General features: G+C 43.1%; 1 protein-coding gene across 5 annotated transcripts in view; it reads left to right on the top strand.

The window, feature by feature from the left end:
• ABCA3 (ATP binding cassette subfamily A member 3) overlaps positions 1-21,497 on the top strand; it is a 1,774,001-nt gene that overhangs the window by 35,655 nt on the left and 1,716,849 nt on the right. The window lies entirely within an intron of this gene.

The raw sequence follows: 21,497 nt of genomic DNA, 5'->3' as shown, positions 1-21,497 counted from the left end.
AGAGCAAATCAAAATAAAAGTTTACAAAATAAGCATCCACCTCTAGCAGAATTTATACAAAAAGTTCAAACAAAACACCTAATACAGTCACTAAGCGAAACAAAAGCAGCTTCCAGTAAACAAATTGTGCCTCCTCTTTCAAAATGTAAAACTAAACAGAAAGTTATTAAAAGGACTGCAGCTAATGCTAGTGCTAACACTGCACCTATAAATTTCGATGTAGCCACAAGTAAGCATACCAAAAAAAGTATTTTACAAAAAATGTTCCCCCACAGAGTCCTTCGGAACCTTATAAAAACAGGAGAGAAATCATGCACAGCTCTTAAAACCTACCACAGAAAACTAATCCTGGAAGCTCTCGTAGACAGTGCAATCCTTCTCAAAGGGAAATTATTTATTTTAGTTTTAAACAGATTGAAACCACTAACAAAACGAACTACTAAACTACAAAAAAGACTTCTCAATAAACGGAATATCAACAAAGATAGCTTTGCAAACATCTGTGGAGGTGAGTGCAGTCACACCACCAGCACAGAAACATATTTCAATGAAGAATCATACAAACAAAAGCAAAGAAACCCAGTTGCCATACATAGCGCTGGATGAGGGTATGAAAAACGTAATAATACCATTATGGAACAAGAAACGCTTCTCACAAAAATATCCCCAGAAAACTTAGTATCAACTCTCCATTCCACTGAAGGAATGCGTCCAGTCTACAAATGGCCGTGCACATCGATGTGTAACATAAGCAAAAAATCTTTCACATCTTTACACCAGTTCCTCAATCAGTATGTGAAAGGCAAAGACCAATTGAAAATAAAACTATTACAAAATATAGACTCCTGTCCCATGCGTAAATACACAGGATTACAAGGACATTCATTAGCCTGCATTTCTGGACCTATTTGCAAACGTACCTTCCACCATATCAGAATGATATCAAAACACCATTCAACTATAAGAAATCTGGTTCATAAACTGTACTATGCCAAAAGTCCTGCTTTAGCATTAGCCAATTTAAATAACAATCTTCTACATGGTACAGCCAAAGAACTACTCGAAGAAATAGAGCATATCAGAGAAAATATTTTGGAAGTGAAAGCCACTTACAAAATCCAATAGCTTTACAACAGACTAGCAACAACTTTACAGATGGCAACCTTCTACTATTCTACTACACACATGCAAAAAAGAAATACTAAAGTTTAAAAGCACATTTGCTGAAGTACCAAAACATGATTATGTGTTGCCGCAGGACTTTTTATAAGAAGAGCCGAAAAATGCAGACATAATGAACAAAATAGAAGACAATGAAGATTCCAAGTAGTCCATATAGCTCTCTATCTTATAGCAGAAAACAAATATGAAATTACTGACCCCTTAATACTTTGCAGTTACTGCACTGCAAAACGTGACAACAACCAAATACCTTCACGTACTATCACAAATAACTTGGAATCATTCCCACTACCAAAACCCCTGCAACAACTTAACTTGTATGAGAGCATCATAATTCAAACAGTGCACCCATTTCAAGCAATAATACGCCTTCAACCAAAAACAGCAAAACTACCTCCCTCTGAAATACTGAAAGCCATTTGTGGCAAAGTAGTTTATTTGCCATTAGATCTCGAAGAAAATGTACACACTCTGAGAGTGCAATGTCCAATAGATCAATCTTTGATTATTTTAGTAAATGGCATACCTACAAAAGACAAACAAAAATTTGGCAACAACTCGTGGGCTTACATAAAGTTATGGAAGCCCTGCAATGTCTAAAAGACAACAAAGAAATACATATTGAAGAAAACCTGAGGGAAACCACCAAAATAATTCAAGACTCACCAGGAACTGGTAAATTTCAACTTCTAGATCCTGCTGCAGAATCCAATATTTTTGTTATGGTCACCTGGTCTCTGCGGAGGCATTGGGGCATGGTTGCAGCCCTCCATGAACTTGAATCACCCCCCTTCAAGCCTCCCCCCTCAGTAGAAAAGCGGTGAGCGGTGGTATGTGATGATACTGCTCCTGCGTGGATATAAGAGTGTGTGAGTGTGTCAATCTGTGATTGTTGTACCTCTCCAACCCTTCACTCCAAAGTACGGTTTCTGTGAGCATACGCTGGCCCATAAAGCTCACTTGTGAATTATGGAAGATAAGCTCTCCGTCCTGCTACTTCTGGCAGGGGTGCGATGAATGGGATCTAGTTCCTTCACTGATCCCTGATGAGGATTAGTCCAGTCCAGCTACGACTATGCTTCTCCTTATGATTGATAAGTCTTTCTTGAGCTCTTGTGATGTTGTACGTTCTCTTTAATGTCTTTATATGTTGCTCCTATTTATGCCCGCAATAATGTCTCTCTTCTGTTTTCTTCCCTTAGATGGAAATGCGGCCTGAATGCAGCTGTGAGGCGTGGTCGGATGGAAGATGGATGCTACCGCAATGTTCGACAGTAGGTAAGTGATGGTTTAAGGAAAAGCGTGAAGTATGGCGAAGCACAACCTTAAACGGACTGTTTTTTCGATGTCTAACCTTGTCTTCTGTTTTTTCTTGCAGGCGCTGCTGTCGACGATAGAGCGTGTCGTGCTGCTGTGCCAAGATGAAGATTTTGGCGTTCCGGAAAGTGTAAAGATGAATACTTGGTTCGCCGAAGAGATGTACAGGTAAGAACAGCTTCCCCCAGTTGGTAAGTATGCTGGCAGGAAGCAGGATGTCCAGGAAGCAGGATCTTCAAAGGTAAGTCTGACCTCAGGTGACGGTGAGCGTTATGCTGCTTGCAAGTGCAGAATAACACAAAGTGTCTGTCTTGAGGATCGGTGCAGCTTATATAGCTGAGATCATGGGCATGCCCATGAGGGCCGGTTTACCAGCCACAGCCTGCCACTCCTAGAGAGTGAGCATGTGCGAAGGCAATCCATTAGCAGCCACACCCAAGAATATACTTGGGGCAGCTTAATGGATGGAATGTTCAAGGTTAATGCATCCGAAGTGCTATGTCCTTAATAAAAGCTTTTTGGTGTTAAAGGGATGTACTTGTTTACTTTTGTTCATGAGCCTGGCGCCAAAGTTGCCAGGACAGTGTCCACCCAGGTCTCCTGTGCATGCGACCCCTGCATGCCTGCGCCCCTCACTTCATGACCATTTTAGACCATAATACAATTTCCCCCATATACACACTATAAAGAAACCATAGATGATGCACCGGAACCTTACCAAATGCGACAAGACAAAGGATCTCCAATCGGCATATGGGAAAAAAGTATAGAAGCACAAGCCTTTCCTCTACTCTTTCCTACTGGAAAAAGAGGAAGGTATGATGAAAAACCCACACAAATAACAGCATTAGAATACCTCTCTTTACGAATGTATTCTGAAGACCCCAGATTCAGACAAAACGTGGAATACATATTCCACATTCTCTTTGAAAGTGAACTAGCAACTCTATGCTACGGAGTTGCACACACATTAAAATCAGGTACCAATTGTCAAAATATGTCAGCTACGCAATTAATACAAAAAGTACAAGAAAAAGATGAAGGTTTACAGTCAAGCATTAGAAATCTTTTAGCAAACATGCATGGTACAAAAGAATACTGGTTCCGACGTCCTACAGATGGACGCTGTATGATAAGAAACCTTGGCCCACCCACTTGGTTTGTGACATTAAGTTGTGCAGAATATGGATGGGAAGATTTACACGATTTCCTACGCATAGCAGACAAAAACAAAACAAATATAGATATAAAAACACCAGTTTGCTCTTTAGATCCTGTAAATGTATCAAGCTATTTCCATCATCGCTTCATTTCTATGCTACACTTCATTTGTAATAAAACTGTTCCTCCTCTTGGAGAAGTGCAACACTTATTTTGGAGAAAAGAATACCAAGCCAGCTTTTGTGGATTAAAGTTGCTCCTAAATTTGGTCAGGACAGTGATGCCACTGTTTTGCAGTTCATCCAAAAATATGTCACTTGTGAAATCCCTTCACAAACGACACATAGTGACCTTCATGCACAAATTTTACAATTTCAAATGTGGAAAGTATTGTTGTCGCAAATATAAAAACAAAGGGAAATACTACACCAAATGCTGCTTTGGTTTCCCTAGACCAGTTTCAACAACAGGTGAAGTAAACAACTTCATGTCTTCAGTTAGACATAGTGTCAAAGGTAAATCACCTAAGAACACATATTACATAAAAAGAACAGAAGGATCAAAACACATCAATGATTACAGTGCAATCATTGCCCTCTTATGGAATACAAATATAGACGTGCAGTACATGGCAGACAATTCCACTGCAGTTGCACGATATGTCACAGCCTACTTAACCAAAGCAGAAAAAACAGAGCTCAAAGACCTCTGGGATGACATATCATCTGACAAAACACTATCACAGAAATTGTAAAGCTTAGGAATAAAAATGCTCTCCCATAGAGAATGTGGCTGCTATGAACCTGCAGACTGTTTAACCGGTTCTGCCTTCTATGGAAAATCTGAAAATATAGTATGGCTAAGCCTTGGTCCTGCTAAATCTAGATAAAGAGTTCTCAAATCATATGAAGACATAGAAACAATAGCCAAAAATGATCCCAACAGCCAAGACATTTTGAAAAACAACTTACTAGACACATACTACCCAAACAGAAATACCACTTTGGAAACCATGTGTCTATACCACATAGCCCGAAAACTTCACATACAAAAATAATATTAAAACAGAAGAGAAGAAAGTTAGATAAAGAGTGGAAAATAGTGAAGGCAGCTTAGTGAAACTTACCAAATGAAGCTTAATTAATCCTATCAAATTGTCACTAAAAACTCCCCAACAGAAAGAACTGTATTACATGTGCCTGCTACAATTATTTTAATCGCGGAGGAAAGAAGAAGAAGAAGATTTACTAGATACCTATGACTCCTATGAAGATGCTTTCAAAGCAAATGAAAGCATTTTAACAGACGTAGACTTTACACAGTACAAAACAATGTTGCACAATGAACAGCAACAAGAAGAAGAACTCCAGGTGAAACTAGATGCGGACACTCGTGATAGTAGTCCACCTTCTGTAACAGGAAGCCAAGAACCACTTGGACAGCCACTAATAGCAAATGAGGCAGAATTAGCCATGACTGAAGTAGAAAACACCAATTGTCAATGTGAGCAATCTACAGAAGACTTTGCTCTACTAAAATCACAACTAAACAATGGGCAGCGTAGCATTTTCCAAGAAATAACAAAACAAATTGAACATGGTGTGCAGCATGAAACTAAAAATTGTACCTGCCAAGACTACAAACCTATACTGCTAAACGTGAGTGGTCAAGCTGGACCAGGCAAAACATTCTTAATCAAAATCATCAACAAGTTCCTCCAACAATTGACAAACAACAAACTGTCAGCTGTTGTAACGGCCCCCACAGGTTTAGCTGCCTACAACATAGTCGGTGTCACTTTACACCGATTACTACTCTTTCCAGTAGAACACCAAAACAAATTAGACTACTACAAACTTTCTCCAGAAGCTGCAATGGAACTACACAGAGTTTTCAAACAAATGAAAATGCTGCTAATAGATGAGATAAGCATGGTTTCCAATCTAATGTTAGCCTCATTCATCTCATATTACAAGAGGTCCTGAAAACAGACTATGAAGAACTCTTTGGAGGAAAACACATTATAGTTTTCGGAGATCTTCTTCAATTAACACCAGTTAAAGGTGAACCTATTTTTAAAACCTTAGGGCACTAACTATGCTGTAAATCTCTTGGCAGCTTCGGAAATGTCAAACTTTGGCAACATTTCCAATACAAAGAATTAACTGTAAACATGCGTCAGTCTGCAGACGTCACATACGCCAACATTTTAAAAAGTATAAGAGTTGGTGTACTAGCTCAAGAAGCACAATCTATATTAAAAACCAGGCACATCCATGCACTCTATGGCCATAGGTCATGTGCTACTGATGTCATGGAAAAATTAGCACACAGAAATGTAAACTGTATGTCCTTGATGCCAACACTTGCAAGCTGTTCACAATTCAATGAAACAATGTTGAAAAAAAAATGCAACCAATAGTTCAAATTTGCTCCACAGACAAACGACGTGCATGTTATGACACTACCCATGTGTCAACAAGCCACAACAAGGCTAAATACCTTAGAAAACTCTATCTCTAACACAGCTGGTTTGGAGAAAATATTAAAATTATCTTTAAACTGTAGAGTAATGTTTAAACGTCACCTTGACTTAGACCAAGCACTAGTTAATGGAGCACTTGGTACAGTTGTTGGCTTTCAAACATACCCATGTGACAACAACATTCAGTTTGCCAATATTCTCTTTGACAAACTATCAGAAAGTAAAAGGATAGGATGCTCAACAGCCTGCTTCCTTCTTTTCAAAGACATGTATGTACGCAGAGAACAATTTTCTCTAACTCTAGCATACACAGTCATCATTCACAAATCACAAGGTCTTACCCTAGATAAAGCATTGATAGATATTGGTAGCACTGTGTGTAAAGAAGGCATGCGCTATGTAGCACTGTCACACTTACGTACACATGATGGACTATTTCTAATTAACTTTAATGCAAGTAAAGTAAACACTGATATTCCTTGCATTCTAGAATACAATAGACTACGTTCACTCTATGCCCCCATCTAAAAACCTATCCTGTTACTCAAAAAACACAAGTTTGTAAAAGAAAACTACGTCAGACTCAAATTATGCAGGATCTCACAGCAATTCATCAAAATAAATTAAAAGAATCTAATACTTCATCAAGGACCACAACCAAAGAAGGATCTAGTGCACAAAGTCAACTACCTCTTCAAGGAAACAACACACACTCCGAACAAATGACTTGGACACAGAACTGTCAGGTCCATTCAAACTTTCAAATGCAACTGGTGTAAATTGCTATGCAAATGTAGCAATCAATATTCTATTCCAATTGCCACCAATTATTGATAACATTTACTTACACGGGACAGACCAATTGTGTTTGCAAATGTTAGTCCTTCACAGAAATGCAACCAACAATCCTGACAACACTTCCATTGTTTCTGGAATACGGCAGGAATTGGACTACTGTGCTGGAATGGTCAAATTCACTATAAACACACACGAAGATCCACAAGAATGTATAATGTACTTACTACAAGTACTGGAAAACAGAAACATACCTATAAATGTAATCTTCCAGATTTCATACATGTGGAAACATACATGCACTCTTTGCAGCCATGTGGCACAAGAATAAGTCCCCAGTGAACGCTTTGTGTATGTATCCATAGCTAACTGTGAATCCATTCCATTTCCGCAACTTGTACAAAATGCAAACCATGGCAGATTATGTACTACCTACAATTCAGATAATTCCTCCACCTTACAAATACAGACACATAGTAAATACTTAATAGTAATGCTTTTACGCTACAATGCAGATGGTACCAAAAACAACTGCAAGCTGACGGGATTCACACATGGACAACTATCACTAGGAAAGAAAACCTTCACAACAATAGGTATAATCTACCACACAGGAGCCACAACTAATGCAGGTCACTACACTGCATATATAAAAAAGAATTGTGGATGGTTCGAAGGCAATGATACTACCTTTACTCTAAAACGGAGATTACCAGCAAACCTTGTAAATGCTTACTTAATTTTCTTAAAACCAAAATGTAATAACTAATCTGTGTATGAACATCAACAAAACTTCAACTTCAAAACTATCAACAGTTAGAATACGCCAACAGGTATCTAACTGCCCCAAGATTCTGCAACAAGCAAACGGATAAATGAATACGACTAAAATGAAACAAGAAATAAACAGTCAGAATATGCCAACAGGTATCTAACTGCCCCAAAATTCTGCAACAAGCAAACAGATAGATGAATACTACTAAAATGGAACAAGAAATAAACAATTAGAATACACCAACTGGTATCTAACTGCAACAGAACTACCACCACTTCCAAATCAAAAACCATACACCTATTCGATTCCTACTATTGAAATCAACCAAAGAATTATATTGTACCATAATGTACAAAGGTTTTTTTTTTAATCCAGCACAACATTTTTTCCCACAGACCCAATCATTTAATGAACAAACACAGGAACTGAGCAAATTGCACAGTACACTGGTTTGAACTATAGTACGTATAAAGTACTAACTATGAGGGTCAACAAAATACAGAAATATCTACTATGCAATGCAATAACTCATTATAAACTACCTACACTAACATGAGATATTTTCTTTTATCACAGAGATTGAAAAAGAATGTCTGCTCCAATTACCCATGTCATGAAAAAACTGCATACAACCACATAAAGTCAAACAGTAAGTATATAAGGATTGGACTCACAAACACCACAGCATAACATACCCATTGAATCAAACACCGGACCATAGACCACAATCCAAAATGTATCCTTCCATTGGTATCTTATGCTGCAGTGCTTGTTGCCAAACCCTACAATCTTGACTGCATGGACTGGCCAAAATGCTACATACAACCTAAACAAAGGAAACCGTAAGTATACAATGATTAGACTCACAAACACAGCAAGATAACACGACCATGCAAACGAACACCTAACCAATAAATACAACCCAAAATGCCTAGAGTCTTCAATACCAATATTCTGAACACAATCCCACAAACAAACTAACACACATCATCTCACTATCCTATATACATTATTACACTACTACCAACCAGCACACAAACCTTTGAAAACATATCCCCTAAGCAGCCAACATACCACAGTCAAAATCTTTGCTAGCATGGGTGTGTTATGCTGCGGTGGTTGTGGAAAGGGCCTAGAGTCTTGGGTGCATGGCCAAAGGCCTACAGCCATGCACCCAAGACTCTAGGCCCTGGCCGCAACCACCGCAGCATAATACACCCATGAAAGCAAACACCTTCCAAATGACCACAATCCAAAAAACATAACACAACCATCTCAAAACCAATCCACTTCAATTAACATTCTAAAACAATAATTACAAATAATGCACAAATCTTCAATGCATACCCTCTTCACCCAATGCTCTACTAACGACCCAAAACCAACATCATAGTAAAGTAAAATAGCCAGTAGTGTGCTCAGTGTTTAGTATGTCCGTGGACACCGTGAACACATCACAGCCTTCTCCCACCTAAATAAATACAGCATTTGACCCATCTCTTAATCCCCCACCCTCTCCAACCAAGCCTACACACCAACACACTCCCCAAAATTGGATTTATGCTCAGTTCTGTGCTGTCCGCAGATCAAACATGGCGGGCGCATCGAGAGAATGTGACGCATCTCACGCTTCACCCCAGCCAATCAGCGAACACGTCATATGTCCGCAGACACGACGACACAGAGCGGACAGGGAAGTGTGTCAGTGGAGCAGACATAGATATCACTAATTTTTTTAAACCTATTTTTTGGTTGTTTTAAAAGAAAATACTGGACCGATTTCCACCAAATTTACAAAAGCACGCTCCTGCCGCAAATTTGGTGGAAATCCGTCCAGCGGTTTGGGCTGTAGGCATGAGCAAAAGTTTTCTCCATTCAGTCTATGGGAAAAAAAGAAATTTTGGGAGCCCCCCCTATAACTTTGCCCCCCTAGACCAAACCTCACCAAACAAAAAAATTCAGAGTGGGCCATATACAGAAGTTTTTATATGTCCATTGAACACAGGCTTGGGAACTCGGATAAGCTGATTTGTCTTAACTAATCCATGTGCAGTATTTTTCCTTTATCTCTAAGGTCTGAAACTTCTTAATTTCTTTTTCACGGCCTCACCACAGCAATTCAGGTTTGGGAATGTGTTTGCCCCCTTCTTTAACCAATCACTGCGCTGCCTTTAATCATGCTGTGGGAAGTTGCAGCTTGTATGTGTGTCTTTCTATGCAAGGATCTGGCTGATATTTTCTGTTAAATGAAAAGGATTTTTAAGCTTCAGAGATGGCTGAATGTGTCTCAAGGCCTACATTTGTTGTTCATTCAATTCGTGTAAGAGTTCACTTTTCAATTGCTATCATTATGAGAGCCTATACTGAGTCACTGACTAATGTTAAGTGTTTCTATACCTGCTAAGGATATGTGGTTATACTTTATAATCTGCACTTTATGGCCTACTTGCCTCTCAGGGATACGGCTTACTTAAGCATGGTTACTAGGGCATTGTTGGGCCTACACAGGGAATTTTATATGTGTGGGGCTGCTTTCTTCATGCTGTGTGTCTTTTCACCAAGACTTTCAAAGCTTTTATTTGCATGCACGTTGGGGGTGTTGGATATACTCACCACCATTCCCCCTTTCATCCCATGAGCGATCAATCTTTCATGTACTCTTTTTTTTTTTTTTTCTATCTTGTTCTTGTTGCCAGTCATCATTAGTCTTGGGTTCCCATAGATTGCATACATTTCTTAGATCCCATCCACACCTAGCATAATCCCATGGGGCACATCCTAGAAAGTTGCTTTCCCTGTCTGCAGTGGGGTCCACATAACATTCTACATAATTTTCTGGATCAGGGGGTAGTGACCAAAGGGTCCCATCTGGGCCGATGTGGTTACCTATTGGGACCATTTTTATTTCTCCTACTTTTGTTTCTGGGTCAGTTTCAAGGAGAAGTGGCATTACCTGTGATAACGGCATGGAGATTAGGTTTATTTCCATGAGACACACAACAGGTTATTATTATTTGGTATACCCACCAGATTATTATCAAGAAGATAAGGAAACAGGACTCTACATATATCGGTAAGCCACTGGACATCCACGAAGTGTGGACTGATATCCAATGTTCATCTTTAATGATCCCCCTACTACTTCCATGTCTATTTTCAACTTCGCCATCTGTTTAATTGCAAGTGTTAATGTGCCATTATCAGCATTGTTAGGAGGCGCGTAGGTGCAGCAGGTGCTGCCAATCTTTTTGCAGACGCCACCTTCCATTGATGTGATAAGATCAAGCATTATTTGATTGTGGAGTGCCAGAAGTCTCAATGCCCAGAGCTCTTCCCTATTTGCGTTGAGTCCATGTTCTGTTGGATTTGAACGTTCCAGCAGACTATCTATATACACTTGGCATTCATAGCTGTTTGTATTCCAGAAGCCAGCAATAAGGCGAAAAATGTTTCAGTTCTGGATAAAAGTCTGTATTGTGATGGTATCTTCTCCAGGACCTCACCTGCTTCCTTTGAAAATTAGTTTGATCATTTATTTCTTGTTGCCATTTGTGAGTTCACTTGTCTTGTGGTTAACAGGGGCATCGCAGGGTACTGGCCCTTGGGAAATTCTACATGACTTTCTTGGACCAACAGTACAGGGGTATGCAGGGTTACTAGGGAATATACTCCATTCCATGAAGGAGGTACATAAAAATAAAAACCTTTCATGCCGCTTTGCCACGGGAAGTTCATGATTGTTGCTGTTCCCCCGTTCAGTGCTGGCATCACATAGAGTTGATTGCAATTGGTGTTTGAGCCAACTGGCATGCTTCAATTGGAATCGAAACAGAAGGAAGATTAAGTGAGTTTCTGTACTTTTACAGGTTGTTCATGTTGATGCAAAGTAGTCCACTTATTCACATGTAAAACCCATATATTTCTACAACTTTCATCTGTTTTTATTATGCCTCTTCAGTAAACCTCCTTAGTCCCTCTGCATTGAATACTGCTTGCCCCTTAACCCATTTCTTGTTCCAAAATGTTGCTCCTTCTATTTCCATCTGTGGTTTTGCAGGACACTGTGCTGATTCATATTTCCTCATCCTTTCAAATACATCTTTGGATCTCTTTTCCAATGTAATTTATACTGTGTGTCCCTGAAACTGCCCTTTCATTCTACAAATTACTAAATTTTCCAAGCACTGAGCCTCTAAAGTCAGCACTTTCTTAGATAAGAACAGTCTGGGGGTGCCAACCAGATGTGGGATAAGACTCATTTATTTGGGCCCTCCTGATTGCTTTCATTGTGTCATACCAAATGTTAATACCCTCCAGAATGATGTTCCTCTAGCAAGTTATTATTTACTCCTGCATTCAATTGCCTTTTGCATCTGGTCACAATGTTATTTCTAAGAGTACCTACATGTTAGACTCTTGTTTCATTATGCCTATTACCTCGAATACCTATACTCATTAATTTCATTAGTGAAAAAGAAAAAAATGATTCCTAAAAACACATTTTTAACATTTCTATGATTGTTAATTTTGGCTTCTTCGATATTGGCGCAGAACTGGCTCTGCTGTGCCCAAAATGCTTAATTCCCTTACTGTAATCTTTCATAGTTTGTGATTGAACTCAACTTTATTTGCTGATTCTTTCTTCAGGCTTCAATGTCTGCTTCTATTCAGTGCTGTGAAGCTGTGCTGGTGTCTTTGCAAAGATCAGTAATGTTTATTCCACTGTCGCATGTTCTGTCTGGCAAAGACTTTGTCTCCTGGTTGTAGCTGAAGGGGTTCTTCTATTACTCTATCATGTTGTTCTGTTGGAGCTTGGTTGTGCACTTTTATGTTTAACCCGGAAGATATAACGTTAGCACAGTTCGACATGTTTTTGAGATACACATTAAATTCCTCCCCCAACAAATCTGTACTTCTGTGTGCATCAAGCACTGTTCGTGTGGGCGCAGCTGGGGGTATGCATCCTCCTTTCCATTACCACTACATGAGGTGACAGGTGGTGGTCCTTGCTTGGCTGGTTGCACAGATTGTACAGGGAAAGAGGCAGGCAATAGAGCCAGCTCTTAAGTGTATCACAAAGCTTGGCTAACTTAATTATAAGCAAACAATTCAGACGCTCAACCATCCTATTTGCTTGGGGGTGGTACACTGTGCCTACTTTATGCTTGATACATAATAACCTTGTTACCTCGTTAAAGAACTTGTTCACCAAATGAGGGCCATTGTCAGACCCCAGTATCTCACAAATACCTGGGGGACACTTCTCTCACAAGGAACCTTGCTGCAGACTTGGCATCTGCGGTTACACAGTGTCCTGCTTTGCTCCAACGGAATATGGGCACAGAACTACTATTATGTACCTGTAAGTGCTGCATCTCTTCACCATATCAATATAATTTATGTGGAGTTATTTGAAGGGCCCTGTGAGGGCTGGGCCTGTTGCCTTTAGTGTCTTGAGTGTATGTATTAGATGAAACTTGTGGCATGTGATAGTTTTTATTTAAAATAACAATTTTATTAGTTTCTTCAAACAATACAAACCAAACATGCAGTGCATATATCAACAGTCCAATTGTACATTACTTAATTCTGATCACTGCTTCCCTTATCCCACCCCCCATTCTAAGCCTATTACTTCCCCCATTCTGTTCCTGAATCTTGTGGTAGGGTCTCCCTTCCATGGGTTCTTTCGGGTCTTGTATTGACCCAACCATCTCTGGTATTAATCCTTTCCAGGCCATCTCTGTCTTCTCCTCCCCCGTGCACTGTTCGCTTCTTGCCATACCATGGTTTCTGCATCCGCCTATTTCCGCAGATCTTTCCATCACACCTCTACTTGTGGTTTGTGGCATGTCTTCCACCCCATAGCAATTCTCCTCTTTGCAAGCACATATGCTAGATCATTTAATTTACCCACATGCTTAAGTTTCTGTGATCTGGGGAACCCCCCCAACAAACAGGCCCACACTGTATCCACCACAATCTTGACCCCCTTCTCCGCTAGTTTTTGTGCGACTTCACTCCAGAAGCGCTCAATAATCGGGCATGACCAAAACATATGTACCATACCCGTCTTCTCCTCATCACATTTTGGGCATGCTTGCTGTCCTGCATTTTCAAACCTAGATATCCTCTGGGGTGTCATATACGCCCTGTGCATGATATACAGTTGTATCTGCTTTAACCTTGCATTCCTCGACACTTTCTTATGATACCCCTGGGCTCGTTCCCACATCCCATCCTCCATCGGGGCTCCTACTTCCGCTTCCCAGTCTTGTCTCAATTGTGTTACCTCCTTCCCCACTTTAGACATCATCATCATCTCATATATTCTAGAGATCTCATGTCCCTCCTCCGTTATCATATATTATATCTATGGTAGCATCCGGTTCTTCCTCCACTACCACTTCGGGCCATGTTCTCATAATTCTCTGCACCATTCTATGGTACGTAATATACTGGCCCGTGTGTAACCCGGTTTCCTCACCAAGCACCTCGAAATCTATGATGGACCCCTCTTGCCAGATATCACCCCTTGTTGCCAACCCGACCGGTTCCCAGTGGTTTCTGATTATCATCCTGAGCTGCTTTTCTCCCCCTGTCAATGCAACTAGTGGTACCTGCGGGCAACATGGGGATGGGTTCTCCATCATCTGGCATGCCCTGCGCCACATTTTCCATCCAAGTATCATCATCTTGGGACGCCCTTCCATTTCTGTCTTGGGCAACCACATCATCTCTTTCAAGTAAAATGGGGCACAATCTTATCCAAACAACCTGGATTCGGAGGTCACGTCATCTGAGAGCCATGTGGCAACATATTGCAGTTGGCTCGCTACATAATAAACCTCATAATTAGGCAGTTTTATCCCCCCTTTCTCATAAAAATTCTGTAGCTTCCATAGTGCCACTCTGTTGCGCGTGCCATGCCACAGGAAATCCCTGCACATGCTATTCAGTTTAATGAAGGACTTCTTGGGTATCAGTAGTGCCGGAGCCTAGGTAGGACCACCATTGTTAGCATTGCCCCACGTCCCATCATTGCTAAGGACAGCTTCACCCAAAATCTCATGCTATTTTCAATTTTTTTAATGGCTACCTCCTTGTTGTGCCTATGCTCCTCTTCCACTGTGTAGTATACATCTATCCCTAAATAACAAAATGTACTAACCACCCATGGTATCTGTAACACCAGTAAAACTGTTCCATTGGAATCCCCCTATATGTGCCCAATGGGAACATGCTAGATTTCTGAGGGTTCACTGCTATACCGGACAACCCCGCATATCTCTCCATCACTTCAAGAATGTATTGGAGATTTTCTTCCGGGTGCCGCAAGTACAGCAGCATGTCATCCGCATATAGGGTGATCAGATGTCATTCCCCACACACAGCAATGCCTATGATATCATATTGTTGTCTCAGGTGTATTGCTAGGGGTTCCAGGGCCAATATATAAAGCATTGGAGACCACGGACATCCCTGTCTTGTACCTCTGTGAAACTGCCATCTTTCCGATATCACTGCTCCTGTTTTAACTCTGGCCAGCGGTTCACTATAGAGCATTTTCGCCCACTGTATATATCCAGGCCCCATCCCATAGCCCGCCAGGGCTGTCAGCAGCCATGGCCACTTGACCGATTCGAAGGCCTTTATTGCGTCCAGAGACACAATTGCCATGTCACCCTCGTTCTCGCTCCCAAACTCAATAACTCATTGGAGCCGTCTATGATTATTGGTTATGTTCCTATTCGGGACATAACCCGTCTGATCAGGGTGCAGTAGTTTACCAATTACCCTCTTCAGTCTATTTGCCAAAACAGCCGTCAATATCTTGCTGTCTTGATTCAGCATCAACAAGGGTCTCTAGGAACCGCAGCTATGCCCAGGCTTGTTAGGTTTGGGAAGTCTCTAAGTGACTCCGGCAATCTTCCCAACTCAAACGCTTCGTTTAACATTTCTAACAGTAGGGGAAGCACTTCTTCTTTATATACTTTATAAAATTCCCTTGGGTGTCCATCAGCCCCCTGAGTCTTACTAGTGGGCAACTGTCTCACCACCTCCTCTAGCTCCTCCAGAGTAATTGGTGCGTCCAACTCCTCTCTTTCCTCTGCACTTATCTTGGCCAGTCCTATATCCTCCAGTGTTTCTGTTATTATCTCGCGACTACTCTCCCCATCATCTCCATACAGTAGCCTATAATAGTCTACAAACTCCTGATTAACTCCCTCTTGGGTGTCAGCCACACTACCGTCTTCCCTCGTTATTGTTCTAATCGGGGGCCTGGGGGTTTCGCTCTTATATAACCATGCCAACAGCCTTCCTGGTGTATCCCCTACTGCATGCTGTCTCTCTATATATTACTTAAATTGAGGTTACACAGTCTTTCCCAGTGACCCGCGCATTTCTGCTGCAGCCTGAGTATCAACTCCATTTCTGCCTTAGTATTACTTCCTCCCCTCAATGCCTTTTCCAGTTCCCGTTCTGTCTCCCATAGGTCAGCCAGGATCCCCCCTTGCATACCTTTAGATTTTGCTATGGCTACCCCTCTCATTACAACTTTAAAGGCTTCCCACAGTATGCCCACCGAGTCCACACTGCCGGTATTCGTCTCAAAATAGTTTATAATCTCCTCCCTCAAATCCTCCCTAAAAAGGGGGTCTCTCAGTGCCTCCGCTCGGAGGCGCCATGTTGGATTCCTTGCTCTTGAGAGGCGGTATTGCCATCCGATGATCAGGGGCCAGTAGTCCGAAAGGACCCTTGCTTTATATTCTACTTGTGTACTCTGTTATTACCTCTGGTGTAGCAAAGACTTAGTCCAACCTAGTGTGCAACTGCTGCGGGGCGTAATAATGAGAGTATTGCCTTTCCTGGGGGTGTCTCATCCTCCACACATCTCCCAGACCAAAGTCATCCAGCAAAGGCCTACAGCGCTTTAGCGGCTGGGGCGGGTCTATCCATCTTCCCATCCGATCTATCCACCCTAGGGTTTAATACATAGTTAAAGTCCCCTCCCCAGGTTACTGCGCTCCCCATACACACGCTCAGATTTGTACATATTGTTCTGAAATATGCCGCTGTATTCTGATTCGGGGCATACATATTTACAATGCTTATCTCCCTGTTTTCCACCAATCCCCTCAGTATAACCATCTTCCCGTCCATCTCAGCTATCTCCTGCAACAGCTGAAACGGGACATGAGGCGCCACCCAGATAAGCACTCCACTAGCATAGACAGAATACGATGAGCCCACCATAACTCCCTTCCATTTCTTAGCAATCATCCCCATTTTATCTTGTGCCAGCTGGGTCTCCTGCAGCAGTGCAATGTCTATCTTTTGCCTTTGCAGGTACAACATGACCTTGTTTCTCTTTAAATAGCTGTTTAGCCCCCCTGACTTTCCAAGTAATTATTTTAAGACTCCCACCACTCCTCCCATCAGTGCAGTCAATATCCAAATGTAATCCCTTTCTGTATAGGCTTGTTTCCCAACTAAAAATCCCCTTAACTAAAACACACCAAACTCCCCACTCTCCCTCCCTCCCACCTCCCTTCCAATCCCCAACATCACCCCCCCTCCCCCTCAACTGTTGCCAAGCTCATCCCTGAATCTCAGGCACCCCTGCATCTAGCTCTTGCTGGCAATAGCCAGTACTCGCAGCTCAGCATGGTGAGGTCACCCTAGTGGCTATCCTACTACTACTACTACTACTACTCGGGGGGGGGCAGGGTGCCTTCGTCCTGCCGCTCCTATCCGCTTCAATTCAACCACGCATTGCTACTCAATTTGCTTATGTGCTCAACATTCTATATTTCAATCCATTACGTACAACAAAATCAAGGATATCATAGCCTAGTTTCAGCATTATCCATCCGTACCCCTCTATCATCATCTCTATAATAGTCTCTACTGGGATACCCCGCTCTATGTCAATTCAGTATGGATATAATATCCCAATCACTTGGCATGCTCCGCATCTCGTTCCCGGCAGCCCTGTAGGTCCAGCCATGTCACTGCATCCTCTGGGGTGTCAAAAAAGAACATTCTACTTTTGTGAGGTCACCCTAGTGGCTATCCTACTACTACTACTACTACTACTACTCGGGGGGCAGGGTGCCTTCGCCGCTCCTATCCGCTTCAATTCAACCACGCATTGCTACTCAATTTGCTTATGTGCTCAACATTCTATATTCCAATCCATTAAGTACAACTAAATCAAGGATATCATAGCCTAGTTTCAGCATTATCCATCCGTACCTCTCTTATCATCTCTATAATAGTCTCTACTGGGATACCCCACTCTGTCATTTCAGTATGCATATAATATCCCAATCACTTATTGTGCTCCTCATAGGCATGCTCCGCATCTCGTTCCGGGCAGCCCTGTAGGTCCAGCCATGTCGCTGCATCCTCTGGGGTGTCAAAAAAGAAAATTCTACTTTTGTGCAACACTTTGTTTCGCAGGGTACAGGAGCATATATTTGATTCCGGCCGTGCGTAGCCTCCTTTTGACTGCCACACAGCTGTACCGTTGCCTTTGGACTAACATTGTGTAGTCAGGATACGCCGTGATGGTGGCTGAAGCTCTTTTGATCGTTCCCCCTTTACGAAAGTACTCCAAAATCTTCTCACGATCTTTATAATTGAGTATCTTTGCAGTTATTGCACGGGGAGGTGCCCCAGGCTTCGGTTTCCTCATGAGGGCCCTATGTGCACGTTCCACTGTAAATCCTGGCAAGAGTTTTTCGGCCCCTATTTCTTGTAGGATCATGTTCTCCACATAGTCTTTAGGGTCTTGGCCTTCTTCCCCCTCCGGCAGCCCGACCATTCGGATGTTATTCCTTCTTGCCCTCCCTTCGGCTTCCTCCGCACGGTTCTCTAGGTTAGCTTACCTGCTGCTTTAGTATGTGAACCTCCTTTGCATTATTGGTGCTGGTGTCTGTGTTGGTTTTCACCGCACTCTCCAAGCTGCTCGTTCTATCTGCCAGCGCCCTGACATCATGTCGCAGCAGGGTAACTTCTATGCCCACTGCATCTATTTTAGCCTCCAGGGAAGTTCGCAGGTCCGTCATTGCTATCCCCCATGAGTCTCTCAACTCCGTTATAGCCGTTAGTATCAGGTGGTTGTCAGTCGCCAGGGTACTCTCCGCGGGTGCAGTCACGCCACTGTGCGTCGTCGCTGCAGGAGACTGCTGTGCCTTGGCAAATGCTTCTATCGTGGATTGCTTGCTTTTGCTCTTGGCTCCTCGCCCGTCATCTTGAGATATCAGTTATGTGGTGTCTGAGGTTACTTTGACCGTGGTGTAGCAATTCTGCTTCTGCATCTTACTGTGACACCAGTGAGTCACTTCAGGCCTGGGGCCGTTATCCTTGATGAGCCCTTGTATATGTTTGTGTGCGTTAAGCTATGTCTTTGGGTGGGTTATGTCCTCTCAACTTTCCAATTGTCCTTACTGTGACTTGTGGACTGCTTCTGGCTTCCAGCAGGACCATCCGTTTCTCGGGCTCATTGTTCTCTGCGCTCCACTGTCTGCTTTCACTGAGGTCACTCCAGTGTCATCAATAGCCTAACTCAGCCCTGTGTACCATGCTCCCCAGTGATAACACCCAATGTCCAGCACATTCACTCTTGAGGGCCCTTTGCATATCCTTTTTTACCTCCTCTTCCATCTTCAGCACATGCACTCCATTTTCTACAGATGATATCCAAGGCCAGCACATTTGCTCCAGTCTGTGCCCTTAAACAGATCATTAAGGCGCTGTTCTCCAGCTAGTTGCGCATGCAGGGCAATAATCCCCTCTTTTATGATGACAGGGAAGGATAGCATACGATTTTGTTTGTTTGTACCTTAAGGTGCTGTAGAACCATGTTGCGCCCCTCGCACCAGTGCTTTCTCTGCCCTTTGTCCGTGTGGGCAACGTTTTCGCCTCCCAAACCTTGCCTCCGGCAGTGTAACAATGTCTCTGCTACGCCTGCTCCAGCCCAGCGATTTCAGGTAGCTAGCAGCAGTAGGTCCGCACTGGTTTCCCAACACAGAGCGAGTCCTGTGTTTTTGTTACAATGTATCTACGCTGCCAGCCGCTGATCGTCCCACAGCAGAGGCGCTCCATGCGGTCCGCGCTGGGTTCGACTGAGTCTCACGGAGCCCTAGTCGGCTCCAACTTTGCTACAATTGTAGCCGCTTGAAACACCTTGTTTCTATTTAATGCCCGCCACCGCTGTTTCCAGGCACCTTCGCACCGCGAATGGTGTGTCCATGGTGCCGTGCACATCCATTCCCAGTGCGGCAACGGTGTCATGATGCATACTCCCGGAGAGCCAGTCCAAGACCGGCAGCCCCGGAAGCACACATCAGGTACCCAAGGGAAGGTCCAGCAACCTCAAATAGGGGCCCTTTGGACACAGTCCTGGCGCCATAGGCGCCAGGCTCATTTTGGACATCAGTCGCGCCAGGCTCATAAAGGGAGTGCTTTTGGTGGACTTACCTGATGCAGACCATGCTGCCAGATCCAGACCTCTTTGAGGCCTGAAAGGAACTACTTTACCTGTGGGACTATTTTGCCACTCGGGCATGGTCAGGGAAGGATACATACCTGGTTGGGGAAGGATAAATACTGGGACTTCTTTGGAGGCTATTTAAGCCACGCCCAGACAGCAACTCATGCTTCACGTTGCTCTGCTCCTAGCAGCTGGACGCTCACCGTGTCTGCTCCTGCATCCTAACTCCAGCCACGCCCGCTTCAGTTCTGGAACACCTAAAAGGAAGAAGAGAGGAAGAGAAGGTGAATAAAGGACATTACCTGATATTGCATGGGATCCGGAGCCAACACGCCGACGATCCTAAAGGGAAAGACATTATTTTAGGATTCCTCGCATTGCTCGTTGCAGCGCTGCGCTCAACTCACCTGTCCACAAGGAATTCCGTACTCCTGCGATCATCCGCACGTTCCGCTGCATTCCAGCACCTAGGAAGGAAAAGAGAAGAACAAAAGGTGAGCCAGAGAAAACATTTGGAAAAGACTGATTCGCCCGAAGGCTTACCTGGCGATTGGTGGGGGAGAATCCTTCCTCATCTCGGGTCGGCACGCCTTCTGGCAGTACCGCGCCCCGGCCCCTATGGGGAAAAAAGAACACGCGCATTAGTGGGTGAACATACAGAATATTAGAAAAACCACCCCAACATAAGCTCACCTGAATTATTCACAGCAAATTGCCTTCTCTACATGGAATCGTCGCTCAGCACCTGCGCTAAAAGACTAAAAGCAGTCCATTGAAAATAAAGGCCAAACGGGAAGGGAGAACAACTCTTGGACTTGATAAGCCATATACTTACGAAAGTGCCTTATTCATCCAAAAAACCAGTGAAGCAACTGGACCTGAATGCCCGTCCGATAACCAGTGAAGTAACTGGATTCTACCGCACCCCTGCACCCGAAGCAGGATGGAGAGCTCGTCATTTCAAATCTTAAGGTGAGAATTAACGGAAGGTTCAGAGGTGGTTTGAAGAGAGAGTAAAAGGGGAAAGGAGGGGTCGACTCGTCACGCCGCAGGTGATTAAAATCCTTTTCCCATCTACAGAAAGATCTTCCTACGCATCAGACAGGCGAGGTTTGGGGGTCCGGCCCAGTCGGTGTTCCGAGTCCTGCGCATCACCTTAGAAGAGGCCGCAGCAGCCCAGAATTGGTCAGCGTCTCCGTGGGAGTCAGGTGAGCGTTACAAACGGGCTCTGTAATAAGAGCGTGTTTCTCCCCGCAGAAGGCCCCGCACAACACGATCCT

This window comes from Ambystoma mexicanum, chromosome 2q, assembly GCF_040938575.1.
Source record: "Ambystoma mexicanum isolate Mex_15411 chromosome 2q, UKY_AmexF1_1, whole genome shotgun sequence".
Taxonomy (NCBI): domain Eukaryota; kingdom Metazoa; phylum Chordata; class Amphibia; order Caudata; family Ambystomatidae; genus Ambystoma; species Ambystoma mexicanum.
The sequence above is the reverse complement of the archived record's forward strand: the minus strand, read 5'-3'. Positions and strand labels throughout refer to the sequence as shown.